Genomic DNA, 14597 nt, shown 5'->3' with positions numbered 1-14597 from the left:
TTGATAACAACAGTATTTAGATTTTTCACACTAAAATCAGGGTAACTTAAAAAATGTCCATAGGCAAGTAGTACTTGTGAGAAAAGTAGTTCTTTTTTTGTTTAGTTTTTAAATTATTATTTAGGCCAAAAATGTGAACAGAAAGTGACTCGAGTTTATTCTATTCTCTTAAGGCAATTATCTATTTATCAACCCATAAGGAAATTACAAACCCTGGTTTCTTTCAGTTCTTTGTTAAAAATGCACTGTAGTGCAGTATGATTTTCATGTTAATGATGTGAATCCAACTGTATAATAAATGAGAAGGGGAAGATATAAACTAGTTTTAGAGAGCAGGTTTGTTTGTTTTTCATGATTTCTTCCTTAAACGTTAACTTGAGAACACATCTATGAGGTATGCTTATGTGAAAGCTGATAATTTGTGCTCATCGAATGCAGTGGCATTGAAGTAAGAAGTTTCATTCCCAGATTTCTCACTCAGAAAGCAACTGGACACTAGAGACATTTGAACATCTTTGGAAGGCAGATCTAATATAGTAAACAAGAGGCTAGCAGAATTTATTCTGTGCAGTGTGATCCCTGAAATCAGAAAGCATGAAGCCACTACAGTTTCTCTTTCTCTCACCAACTTCCCCAGTCCTTGACCCAATTCAAGCATACAATTGAGATGCTTTGTATTTTTCATTAGTTTCCTGGTATGTTGTTATGCATGTACTCCTTAAGTTAAACAGAACCAATTTTTAAATATTAATGTCTGATTTGTGGAATTGTGTCTTAGAAGCATGGAAACACTAGAAATTGAAATGCATAATCTGTGTTTTTGAAAGCCATCCAATTTCCTTTATTTACAGCCTTTGAACCATTTCACAAATTGAAAATCAACCATCCAGCCATTTCATGTTTAGATTAATATATGTTTAAAAGATCCTAAAACCATTATCAGCATGCAGTGGCCCTCTCATTAAACAAATATAGATTAGAGGTAAATGAAGAAATTCCTAAATAGAGCTGATTTTCCCCAAAACAGGCATTTGGCAATCTCTAGAGATATTTTTGATTGTCACAACTAGGATTAGTGAGTACTACTGGTATCTAGTGCATAAAATCCAAGGATGTTGCTAAACATCCTAAAATGCACAGGACAACCCCCTTACCCAACCCACACACACATACCCACGCATGCACCAAAGAGTTGTCAGTAGTACCAAGGTTAGGAATTCCTGCTGTCAGTAAAGTTGTGGAACCAAATCATATCTTAAACTTTAAATTCTAATTCACAAACGTTTAAAACTCGGAAAACAGTTAGGACTTGTATTATCTACTGGTATATAACAATGCTACCACAAACTTGGAGGCTTAAAGCATGCACATTTATTATCTCAGAGATTCTGTGGATCAGGAGTCCAGGCACAGCTTAAGTGGGTCTTCTATAAAGCTGAAATCATAGTGCCACTCAGGGAAGAGTCCTCATCTGAAGGCTCAACTGGGGAAGAATCTGTTTTCAAGCTCATTCAATAGTTGGTAGAATTCAGTACCTTGTAGACTGTCAGATTGAGGGTTTCAGTTTCTTGCTGGCTGTTGTCCTCAGCTTCTTGTCCCATGGCTCTCTATAGGCAGTTCACAACATGGGCAGCATGCTTCCTCACAGCCAGAAGGGAAAGTCTTCTCACAGACAGATATTATGTGTAATGTAAATCATGCACATAATCACATACATCCTGCCACCTTTGCCTATTTCTATAGGGTAGAAGTAAGTACAGATCTAGCCCACATTCAAGGGTAAGGAATTACACAAAAGTGTGAAAGTGTCCACTCCTCTGTCTGTTTCATTTTCTTTCTCTGTATTAAAATTTTTCACATTATTTGGGACTTGGAGTTTGGGTGTTTGGGGAGTAGAAAGGCCATCTTGGCTTCTTGTTCATTGCTAGTGATGGGTGAAGATTCATCAGTATCTAAAATATACAATTGTAAATATGATAAATGGAATAACTTGAGTTACATAACACAAAAATCGGTATTGAATCTCTCTCCGCTGTACATTAAGCTTAACTTATAATAATAAATTTGTCTTGTTATTATAAATTTTGTTTACTATATCCTTACTGGAGAACTTCTCTGTTTAAGTTTATGCTGAATGTTCATTCTGATATGCAACTATGTTTCCCTTTGGCTTTTATACAAGCCAGATTAATTTCTAGTGTTGGAAATTAATTTCAGCAGTGAAACTGTGATACTACATATGTTATAATATTAAAGAAAATTATTGTTAAGCAAGAAACACAAATATTAATGAGAAATAATTTTATGATTACAGTAAATCTTTTATACATTTGTGTTCTTTTAAGATGTACAGATAACTATAGTTCTTTCCATATACTGTTTGATCTGTTACATATACTGTAAGACATATTCTATAGTATTTAATACATATGTGATGACAGATAAAATTGCATTATGTAGATATCAAGTGTATTCACTTTCATAGGTGAATTCAGAGTTTCTATTTTATAGAAATTTTATTCATAAGCATAATTTAGGGAGACATGAAAATTATGTAGTCAAATAGATTTTTTTGTTTCCTTCAAATCACTTTCTTGGACATTTGCACCATTTGCATATCTTACATGGATACTCACATATACACAAAATATTTATTAAGCACCAAAGGGAACTAACACTCATCCTGGTTTATGGACTTGACCAAAGTTTCAAAGCTAGAAAGTGCAAGAGCTGGTACTCATATGCAAACATCCCTTCATGTGGCTCTACCTAATTAGTAAGAATGAAATCTTGAATTCTTAGTCTAAATTAACGTCCTAAAAATAATAAACATATATTGAATACAATTATGAGTAATCTAAAAATGACCATTTCATTCACTCTTTCCCCTTTTCTGCTTGCAATCACTATAAATCACAGCTATCGAAAAGATTAGTGATTTAGCCAAGTAAAGGAAGTGGGATGTAGGTGGGAAGAATAGTTAAGACTGAGAAGAGTGTGTTCCAGAAACAAATGTTAGTATCATTGAAGATGAGATGGGGCCTTTTTGGGACACAGTAAATAAATCCAGGATGGTTAGAAGGGAGAGAGCAAAGGCAAGGAGGCTTCAGTGGAAGCTTGAGAAGTAGGCAGGATGAGGATGAGAGGGCTTTTGAAACCATGTTTAAGCATGTCAAATTTATAATAAGATCAGTTGGGAGCTTTTAAAGAGCAACAACGTGAGATTTGTGTTTTTCAAGATCACTCCAGCTACATGTTAAAGATAGATTATAGGTCGGCTTCCCTGGTGGCGTAGTGGTTGAGAGTCCATCTGCCGATGCTGGGGACGCGGGTTCGGGCCCCGGTCCGGGAAGATCCCACATGCCGCAGAGCAGCTGGGCCCGTGGGCTATGGCCGCTGAGCCTGCGCGTCCGGAGCCTGTGCTCCGCAACGGGAGAGGTCACAGCAGTGAAAGGCCCACATACCGCAAAAAAAAAATATATATATATATATATATAATAAAAGATAGATTAGAGGTATTCATGTGATGATTCAGGGAGATAACTATTGATAGCTGCAGCTACCTCAGTGGACCTCAAGAGCATTATGCTTAGAGAAAAAAAGTAAATCCCCAAAGGCTTCATGCTTATGATTCTACTTATACAACATTCTTGAAAGGATGAGACTGTAGAGATGGAGAATAGATAAGAGGCTGCCAGGAGACAGGGATGGGGATGTGTGGGTATGAATACAGACAGGTTGCACAGGCAGTTCTTCTCTATTGTTGGAACATTTCTGTATCATTAATATGGTGGTGGTCACACACATGTATACATGAGATACAATCACATAGACCTATATGCATGTATGCATAAATGAATGCAGTTTAAAAACGCTGAAAACTGAATAAAGTCTGGAGTCAAACTAAAAGTTATGTACCAATGCCCATTTCCTGGCTTTGATATTATACTGTAGTTATATAAGATCTCACCATTGGAGGGAAGCTAAAGGAAGGGATTCTTTGTACTATTTTTGCAACTTCCTGTGAGTTTATGCTTATTTCAAAATAAAAAGATTTTTAAAAAGCTATCGTAATAGAACAGGCTTTGGTTAGAATGGGAATGGTGGTGAAGAATGAGAAAGGCAATATTCTCTGGGCTCAACGACAATCAAATTTGCAAGTCCCAGTGTTAATATTTTGTATGGAAGCAAGGCAGTTGATGTTAGAGTGCTTTTATTGAACAAATATTAATTGAGCAACTCTCTGTGTCCCAGGCTATTGAAGGCACTGAGGACCACTGTTGAGCAAAACAACAAGAGTCTGTCCTTATGGGACTTTGGGGCTACCAAAAGAGTCTAAAACATGCCTGCAGAGAGTGTTACACAAATTTTTGATACTCTACTATATGAAGACCAGGCAGTGCTTCTAAGAGATCAAGCTACTGATAGCTTGTGGACTCCTAAATTATGTGAGCCATCTATAATTTTGATTCCATACTAGTTTCATCTTTTTCATATCATATATTTCAATATTGATTTAAAATGTCCTTTTCCTTACCCATCCCTCCCATTTTACTTTCAAAACTAAATATAGAATTTTTTTGGAAAAAAAGATTTGTTATATCCTGTATGCCCACAAATTTCAACTTTTGAAATACCACAGAGCAGACAAACAATTTTGAAGAAATATTTGCTCCTTATTTACATTATTCTTACTTAAAAAAATATTCCCCATTGGAGTGCAAGTAACAATATCTTATGTATTCCAAAGCTGGTTTGGATAAAGTCAGTGGTAGATTACTAGTGGTGTTTTAAATATCCTTCAGAGATTGAGGTGAAAAAGATAAACTTTATCATTGTACTTCAGGCTAGTCTAATTTCAGTTCTTGTTATATAAATTCAGGAAATAGTTCAACTTTTTAAATTAGATGGCTGTTTATAACTTCTCTGAAACAGAGTCAGTGGCATCTCAGGATAACCTGCATTTGATATAATAATGCTATTATTACTGAATGTCTGTTTTTTGTCAGTATTAATGAAGTAAACGTAGGAATCCACATTTTTAAAATCCATATTTTTAAAGATAAGTAAATTTTTACTTTCTGGAAAATTAACTTGCCCAGATCCAAACAGCTAGTAGATGATTATCTAATATTTGAAGCTAAAATAAATGTTCTTTCCAGTACACCTCACTGTCTTTCATCTTATTATTACTACAGTAAATACACTCTTTAATGAAGCCTTTGAGGGCTCTTCAGAGGTCTCTGAAAATGAACATAATTTTTTTGGAGTAGAAGAGCTCAATATAATCAGTATCCATTTTATTTACTTATTTTCCTAGCAATTTGAAATATACATGTGATATGCATATATTTGTGTGCATAAGTGTGTGTGTGTGTGTGTGTGTGTGTGTGTGTGTGTGTGTGTGTATGTAGAGAAACCTGAAAATTATTATCCTGTTGGCAGATTTTTTTCCTAAGAAATTTGCTTCCCTGACCCATTTATTACTACCTGTGCAATGAATGACTCCATCTTCTTAAAAGGAAAATCATCAGGAGAAAGCAAAATGGGGAGGTTTTATTACTCTATTAATTTGGAAGGTGTTGAGTAGGCATGGTTGGCATGAGAGTAGGAAAAAAATAAATTGTTCGGTACATATTTGAGTGAGGAGAAGTTACTAAGTTCCCAGCCTGAGGACTGGAGAAAAAACAGTCTCTTCAATAAGAGGTGCTGGGAAAACTGAACAGCTACAAGTAAAAGAATGAAATCAGAACACTCCCTGAGACCATACACGAAAATAAACTCAAAATGGATTAAAGACTTAAATATAAGGCCAGATACCATAAAACTCTTACAGGAAAAGATAGGCAGAACACTCTTTGACATAAATCACACAAACATCTTTTTTGACCCACCTCCTAGAGTAATGAAAATAAAATAAACAAGTGGGACCTAATTAAACTTAAAAGCTTTTGCACTGCAAAAGAAACCATAAACAAGACAAAAAGGCAACCCTCAGATTGGGAGAAAATATTTGGAAACAAAGCAACTGACAAAGGAGAAAATATTTGGAAACAAAGCAACTGACAAAGGATTAATCTCCAAAATATACGAACAGCTCATGCAGCTCAATATCAAAAAAACAAACAACCTAAAAAAAAATGGGTGGAAGACGTAAATAGACATTTCTCCAAAGAAGACATACAGGTGGCCAACGAACACATGAAAAGATGCTGAACATCACGAATTATTAGAGAAATGGAAATCAAAAGTACAATGTGTTATCACCTCACACTGGTCAGAAGGGCCATCATCAAAAAATCTACAGACAATAAATGCTGGAGAGGGTGTGGAGAAAAGGGAGCCCTCTTACACTGTTGGTGGGAATGTAAATTGTTACAGCCACTATGGAGAACAGGAGGTTCCTTAGAAAGCTAAAAATAGAACTACCATATGACCCACCAATCCCACTACTGGGCATATACCCAGAGAAAACCATAATTCAAAAACATACATGCACCCAAATGTTCATTGCAGCACTATTTAAAATAGCCAAGACATGGAAGCAATCAAAGTGTCCATCGACAGAGGAATAAATCAGAAGATTTGATACATATGTACAATGGAATATTACTCAGGCATAAAAAGGAACAAAACTGTCATTTGCAGAGACGTGGGTGGACCTAGAGAGTGTCATACAGAGTGAAGTAAATCAGAAAGAGAAAAACAAATATATATTAACACATATATGTGGAATGTAGAAAAATGGTATAGATGATCTTATTTGCAGAGCAGAAATAGAGACACAGACGTAGACAAAAACCGTATGGATACCAAGGGGGAAGGGGGATGGTGGGATGAATTGGGAGATTGGGATTAACATATATACACTACTACATATAAAATAGATAACTGAGAACCTACTGTATAGCACAGGGAACTCTACTTAGTGCTCTCTGCTGACCTAAATAGGAAGAAAATCCAAAAAAGAGGGGATATATGTGTATGTATGGCTGATTCACTTTGCTGTACAGCAGAAAATGACTCAGCAATGTAAAGCAATTATACTCCAATTAAAAAAAAAAATGATGGAGCTGTTGAGGATATGACAAAAACTGGTTAGAACCAACTAGGCCCAAGATGGTGGAAGATTCTACCTCCAGTAGACCTTGAGACTCATTATACGCTCATTGTAATACATTAGCATGCTAAATGACACACTCACCAACACCACAACAGTTCCAAGGCCATAAAATGACAAAAAGTAATCACTGGCTCAATTCCTGGAAATCCCATCCCTTCCCCAAAGTAGTTGCAATAAATCTCCCACTCTTTATTTATTTATTTAATTTTTGAATTTTATTGTATTTACTTTTTATACAGCATGTTTTATTAATTATCTGTTTTATACATAATAGTGCATATATGTCGATCCAAATCTCCCAATTCATCCCACCACCACCACCCCCCGCCACTTTTCCCCCTTGGTGAACATAGGTTTCTTCTCTACATCTGTCTCTCTATTTCTGCCCTGCAAACAGGTTCATCTGTACTATTTTTCTAGGTTCCACATATATGCGTTAATATACGGTATTGTTTTTTCTCTTTCTGACTTACTTCACTGTTTATGACAATCTCTAGATCCATCCACGACTCTACAAAGGACCCAATTTCATTCCTTTGTATGGCTGAGTAATACTCCATTGTATATATGTACCACATCTTCTTTATCCCTTCATCTGTCAATGGACACTTAAGTTGCTTCCATGACCTGGCTATTGTAAATAGTGCTGCAATGAACATTGGGGTGCACATGTCTTTTTGAATTATGGTTTTCTCAGGGTATTTGCCCATTAGTGGGATGGCTGGGTCATATGGTAATTCTATTTTTAATTTTTTAAGGAACCTCCTTACTGTTCTCCATAGTGGCTGTTCTCCAATTTGCATTCCCACCAACACTGCAAGAGGGTTCCCTTTTCTCCACACCCTCCCCACCATTTGTTGTTTGTAGATTTTCTGATGATGCCCATTTTAACTGGTGTGACGTGATACCTCATTGTAGTTTTAGCATTTCTCTAATAATTAGTGATGTTGACCAGCTTTTCATGTGCTTCTTGGCCATCTGTATGTCTTCTTTAGAGAAATGTCTATTTAGATCTTCTGCCCATTTTCGGATTGGGTTGTTTGTTTTTTTAATATTGAGCTGCATGAGCTGTTTATATATTTTGGAGATTAATCCATTGTCCATTGATTTGTTTGCAAATATTTTCTCCCAATCTGAGGGTTGTCTTTTCGTCTTGTTTATGGTTTCCTTTGCTGTGCAAAAGCTGTGAAGTTTCATGAAGTCCCATTAGTTTATTTTTGTTTTTATTTCCATTACTCTAGGAGGTAGATCAAAAAAGATCTTGCTGAGATTTATGTCAAAGACTGTTCTTCTTATGTTTTCCTCTAAGAGTTTTACAGTGTCCAGTCTTACATTTAAGTCTCTAATCCCTTTTGAGTTTATTTTTGAGTATGGTGTTAGGGAGTGTTCTAATTTCATTCTTTTACATGGACCTGTCTAGTTTTCCCAGCACCACTTATTGAAGAGACTGTCTTTTCTCCATTGTATATCCTTGCCTCCTTTGTCATAGATTAGTTGACCAAAGGTGCATGGGTTTATCTCTGGGCTTTCTATCTTGTTCCATTGATCTATATTTCTGTTTTTGTGCCAATACATATTGTCTTGATTACTGTAGCTTTGTAGTATAGTCTGAAGTCACAGAGTCTGATTCCTCCAGCTCCACTTTTTTGCCTCAAGACTGCTTTGGCTATTCAGGGTCTTTTGTGTCTCCATACAAATTTTAAGATTTTTTATTCTAGTTTTGTAAAAAATGCCATTGATAATTTGATAGGGATTGCATTGAACCTATAGATTGCTTTGGGTAGTATAGTCATTTTCACAATATTGATTCTGCCAATCCAAGAACATGGTATATCTCTCCATCTGTTGGTATCATGTCTTAATTCCTTTCATCAGTGTCTTATAGTTTTCTGTATACAGGTCTTTTATCTCCTTAGGTAGGTTTATTTCTAGGTATTTTATTCTTTTTGTTGCAATCGTAAATGGGATTGTTTCCTTAATTCCTCTTTCAGATTTTTCATCATTAGTGTATAGGAATGCAAGAGATTTCTGTGCATTAATTTTGTATCCTGCAACTTTACCAAATTCATTGATTAGCTCTAGTAGTTTTCTGGTGGCATCTTTAGGATTCTCTATGCATAGCATCATGTCATCTGCAGACAGTGACAGTTTTATTTCTTCTTCCAATTTGTATTCCTTTTATTTCTTTTTCTTCTCTGATTGCCATGGCTAGGACTTCCAAAACTATGTTGAATAATAGTGGTGAGAGTGGACATCCTTGTCTTGTTCCTGATCTTAGAGGAAATGGTTACAGTTTTTCACCATTGAAAATAATGTTTACTGTGGGTTTGTCATAAACGGCCTCTATTATGTTGAGGTATGTTCCCTCTATGCCCACTTTCTGGAGAGTTTTTCTCATAAATGGTGTTGAATTTTGTCAAAAGCTTTTTCTGCATCTATTGAGATGATCATATGGTTTTTATCCTTCAATTTGTTAATATGGTGTATCACATCGATTGAGTTGCATATATTGAAGAATCCTTGCATCTCTGGGATAAATCCCACTTGACCATGGTGTATGATCCTCTTAATGTGTTGTTGGATTCTGTTTGCTAGTATTTTGTTGAGGATTTTTGCATCTATATTCATCAGTGATATTGGTCTGTAATTTTCTTTTTTTGTAGTATCTTTGTCTGGTTTTGGTATCACGGTGATGGTGGCCTCATAGAATGAGTTTGGGAGTGTTCCTCAGAAATTTTTTTGAAGAGTTTGAGAAAGATGGGTGTTAGCTCTTCTCTAAATGTTGGGTAGAATTCACCTTTGAAGCCATCTGGTCCTGGACTTTTGTTTGTTGGAATATTTTAATCACAGTTTCAATTTCATTACTTGTGATTGGTCTGTTCATATTTTCTATTTCTTCCTGATTCAGTCTTGGAAGCTTATACCTTTCTAAGAGTTTGTCCATTTCTTCCATGTTGTCCATTTTATTGGCATATAGTTTCTTGTAGTAGTCTCTTAGGATGCTTTGTATTTCTGAGGTGTCTGTTGTAAATTCTCCTCTTTCATGTCTAATTTTATTGATTTGAATCTTCTCCCTCTTTTTATTGATGAGCCTGGCTAATGGTTTATCAATTTTCTTTATCTTCTCAAAGAACTGGCTTTTAATTTTATTGATTTTTGCTATTGTTTTCTTTGTTTCTATTTCATTTTTTCTGCTCTGATCTTTATGATTTCTTTCCTTCTACTAACTTGGGTTTTGTTTTTTCTTCTTCTCTAGTTTCTTTAGGTGTAAGGTCACATTGTTTATTTGAGATATTTGTTGTTTCTTGAGGTAGGCTTGTATTGCTATAACTTCCCTCTTAGAACTGCTTTTGCTGAATCCCATAGGCTTTGAATCTTCATGTTTTCATTGTAATTTGTCGCTAGGTATTTTTTGACTTCCTCTTTGATTTCTTCAGTGATCTCTTAGTTATTTATTAACGTATTGCTTAGCCTCCATGTGTTTGTGTTTTTTTACTTTTTTTCCCCCTGTAATTGATTTCTAATCTCATAGCATTGTGGTCAGAAAAGATGCTTAATATGATTTCAATTTTCTTAGATTTACTGAGGCTTGATTTGTGACCCAAGATGTGGTCTATCCTGGAGAATGTTCCGTGTGCACTTGAGAAGAAAGTGAAATCTGCTGTTTTTGGATGGAATATCCTATAAATATCAATTAAATCTATCTGGTCTATTGTGTCATTTAAAGCTTGTGTTTCCTTATTAATTATCTGGCTGGATGATCTGTCTTTTGTTTTAAGTGAGGTGTTAAAGTCCCCCATTATTATTGTGTTACTGTAGATTTCCTCTTTTATAGCTGTTAGCAGTTTCCTTATGTATTGTGGTGCTCCTGTGTTCAGTGCAATTTATAATTATCATATCTCCTTCTTGGATTGATCCCTTGATCATTATGTAGTGTCCTTCCTTTTCTCTTGTAACATTCTTATTTTAAAATCTATTTTATCTGATATGAGTATTGCTACTCCATCTTTCTTTTGATTTTCATTTGCATGGCATATCGTTTTCCATCCCCTCACTTTCAGTCGGTATGTGTTCCTAGGTCTGAAGTGGGTCTCTTGGAGACAGCATATATATGGGTCTTGTTTTTGTATCCATTCAGCAAGCCTGTGTCTTTTGGTGGGAGCATTTAATCCATTCACATTTAAGGTAATTATCGATATTAATGTTCCTATGACCATTTTCTTAATTGTTTTGGGTTTGTTTTGTAGGTCCTATTCTTCTCTTGTGTTTCCCACGTAGAGAAGTTCCTTTAGCATTTGTTGTAGAGCTGGTTTGGTGGTGCTGAATTCTCTTAGCTTTTGCTTGTCTGTAAAGCTTTTGATTTCTCCATCAAATCTGAATGAGATGCTTTCCGGGTAGAGTAATCTTGGTTGTAGTTTCTTCCTTTTCATCACTTTAAATATTTAGTGCCATTCCCTTTGACTTATAGCGTTTCTGCTGAGAAATCAGCTGTTAACCTTATGGGAGTTCCCGGGTAATTTGTTGTTTTTCCCTTGTTGCTTTCAATACTTTTTTTTGTCTTTAGTTTTTCTCAGTTTGATTACTATGTGTCTCTGTGTGTTTCTCCTTGAGTTTATCCTACCTGGGACTCTCTGCACTTCCTGGAGTTGAGTAGCCCTTTCTGTTCCCATGTTAAGGAAGTTTTCTAATATAATCTCTTCAAATATTTTCTCGGGTCCATTCTCTTTCTCTTCTCCTTATGCGACCCCTATAATGTGAATGTTGTTGTGTTTAATGTTGTCCCAGATGTCTCTTAGGCTGTCTTCATTTCTTTTCATTCTTTTTTCTTCATTCTGTTCCATGGCAGTGAATTCCACCATTCTGTCTTCCAGGTCACTTATCCGTTCTTCTGCCTCAGTTATTCTGCCATTTTTTCCTTCTAGTATATTTTTCATTTCAGTTATTGTATTTTTCACCTGTGTTTGTTTGTTCTTTAATGCTTCTAGGTGTTTGTTTTTTAATTATTCTAGGTCTTTGTTAAACATTTCTTGTATCTTCTCGATCTTTGCCTCCTTTCTTTTTTCGAGGTCCTGGATCATCTTCACTATCATTATTCTGAATTCCTTTTCTTGAAGGTTGCCTATCTCCACTTCACTTAGTTGTTTTTCTGGGGTTTTGTCTTGTTCCTTCATCTGGTACAAAGTCCTTTGCCTTTTCATTTTGTCTATGTTTCTGTGAATGTGGTTTTCCTTCCACAGGCTGCAGAATTGTAGTTCTTCTTGCTTCTGCTCAAATCTCCCACTCTTTAAATTATGTAATTACCCAGCCCATAAAAACTGTCCACCCCGTATTTCAGGGCTGCTCTCACCTGAGACAGCTCATACTCTGTCTGTGGAGTGTGTATCTCCCAGGCCACTCTGGCCTTTTGAGATGGACTGCGTTCTGCCTATGGAATGTGTTTTTCTGTTTTCACTTTCCTATGGCTCACTCTTGAATTCTTTCCTGAGAGACACCAAGGACCCTCACTTGGTGGCCTATCCCAGGAACTTGCCTGACACCTGGGACATGACCATCCTCTCAAGCCCCATTTTCCTGCAACCTCTTTACAGAGGGTATTTATAAATCTATCTACTTTTTACCTTAAAACAAAACAAACAAACAAAGAAAACATTGCCTTAGAGATAAATGTCCTAAATTCTATTCCTGAATGTGTAACAGAAAATACCTTGGCCTAATCACTCAACCACTTAATTCTCTCAACATAGACAGTTTCTACCCCTACCTTTATTTTAGAGGAAAGTAATCATTAATTACTAGTATCTATATAAATATTATGTTTCTTGAGAGTCTAGGTCTGTATTTTCTGATACTTGTATTATAACTGGATATTATATAAATTTGAATTTGAAACTCCTGTATATTAAATCTTACAAAATTTAATCTGGAGTGGGTGATTAAATTATTTAATCCAAGTTTATTAAAATCTCAATGTAATAAGATTCAGTAACATATGTTCATAGATGTGAAAATACTTTTCAAAATAAAGCAAAATTATTCTATCACTCACCCATCATGCATTATTGAGTATTTAATATATGTCAGGTAGTATATTTACATGGAAAACAAAGTAGAATATCAAATTTCCTTTCACTCAGTAATAGCTGTAGAGTTGTAGAGTTTAAATGTGGTTTTGGAAGAATGACTTAATTTATGAAGTCTGTAATCTATAAGCTGATTGTTAAGTGACTAGAAGAATATATATGGTTTTACTTGAAATTAAGAATCATTTATATGACAATTATGCAGCTCTCTTTCTTTTTGATAATTTAAATTACCTGAAAAAAATGAAATGTTTAGCGGTCTCATCAGTGTTAGAAAGATGATGGGCACAGTGGAGCACCAAGATGTGACTCTCTACAACCCATAATAGAGTGAGCCTGCCCACCCTGTAAACTCCTTGAGGAGAGGGGCCACGTCGTATTCAAACTTGTATTCCCATCCTAGCAGCTAGGATCCTAGCAGTTGGATCTCCCATTTGTGTCACTGTTAGGTTTAATTGGTTAAACAAAATAAAAATCAATGCTTGAGTTTAACTGTTTGCTTTTAAGAAAGTGCTTAGAAAGCAATATAATGACCTTCTTTTTTCCAGACTCTAAACGTAAACAGCAAAACAAATAACCAAGAACTCTAGCCACCCTGAAAAAGGGGCCTTACATTTTGCCAGTTTCTTGGAAACTTGTATATATGTAACAGGGGCGAGCACATATATATTATTTCAAGCATCTGCAATAGATCAAAGTTACTAAAATTGCATTCTTTAAAAAAAATCTTGGAGCTTAAATTATGAGCTTTTCTTTGCTATTCACTTTGAGTGTTTCATTTCTAAATACAGAGAATAATTTTATTTTTCTTGAATTTATTTTAACTTCATACTTACAAATAAATCATGTGTAAGCCTTACAGTTTGGAATCACTTTGTCTTCATAGGTAAACTACAATTCACAAGTTAATAATAAAACATATGTCACTGCAAATATTAGGCAATAATTTTAGTAACTGGATAACAATGATGTCAAAAGTAGGGGAATAAAATACAATATTAAGGCTAGAAGTAAGGAATTATTCTAAATCCTAACCCAATTTAACTACTTACACTCCTTGAATGCTTTGCTGGTTGTTGAGAAATCAGTAAACTCAAATTCAGTTGAATTTATTCTCCCAGTTTTTTTGTTTGCATGGTTTTGTTGCCACCAAAGTTTACGTAATATTCTCATAAATCAAAACTTCTAGATATTTTGCAGTAATGAGAAAACCAACACAACTCTGTTGGTTATAACTCAGGAGTCCTTGGGAATATTTTCATACTGTTTGAAGTCAATATGTCTACATGGTTGTTTCAATTTTAAATAAATAATAGTAATTGAGATGGAGCTGAAGAAGAATTGACATTAGAAGAGCTAACTCTTCTTTTGTTAAAATGAAGAATCAAACATCA

At 35.2% G+C, this 14597-nt stretch overlaps 1 protein-coding gene across 1 annotated transcript in view; it reads left to right on the top strand.

Moving 5' to 3' along the window:
- ADGRL3 (adhesion G protein-coupled receptor L3) overlaps positions 1 to 14597 on the top strand; it is an 868464-nt gene that overhangs the window by 665972 nt on the left and 187895 nt on the right. The gene's annotated exons all lie outside the window — the stretch shown is intronic.

The sequence above is a fragment of the Orcinus orca genome, chromosome 4 (assembly GCF_937001465.1).
Source record: "Orcinus orca chromosome 4, mOrcOrc1.1, whole genome shotgun sequence".
Classification (NCBI taxonomy): Eukaryota; Metazoa; Chordata; class Mammalia; order Artiodactyla; family Delphinidae; genus Orcinus; species Orcinus orca.
The sequence above is the reverse complement of the archived record's forward strand: the minus strand, read 5'-3'. Positions and strand labels throughout refer to the sequence as shown.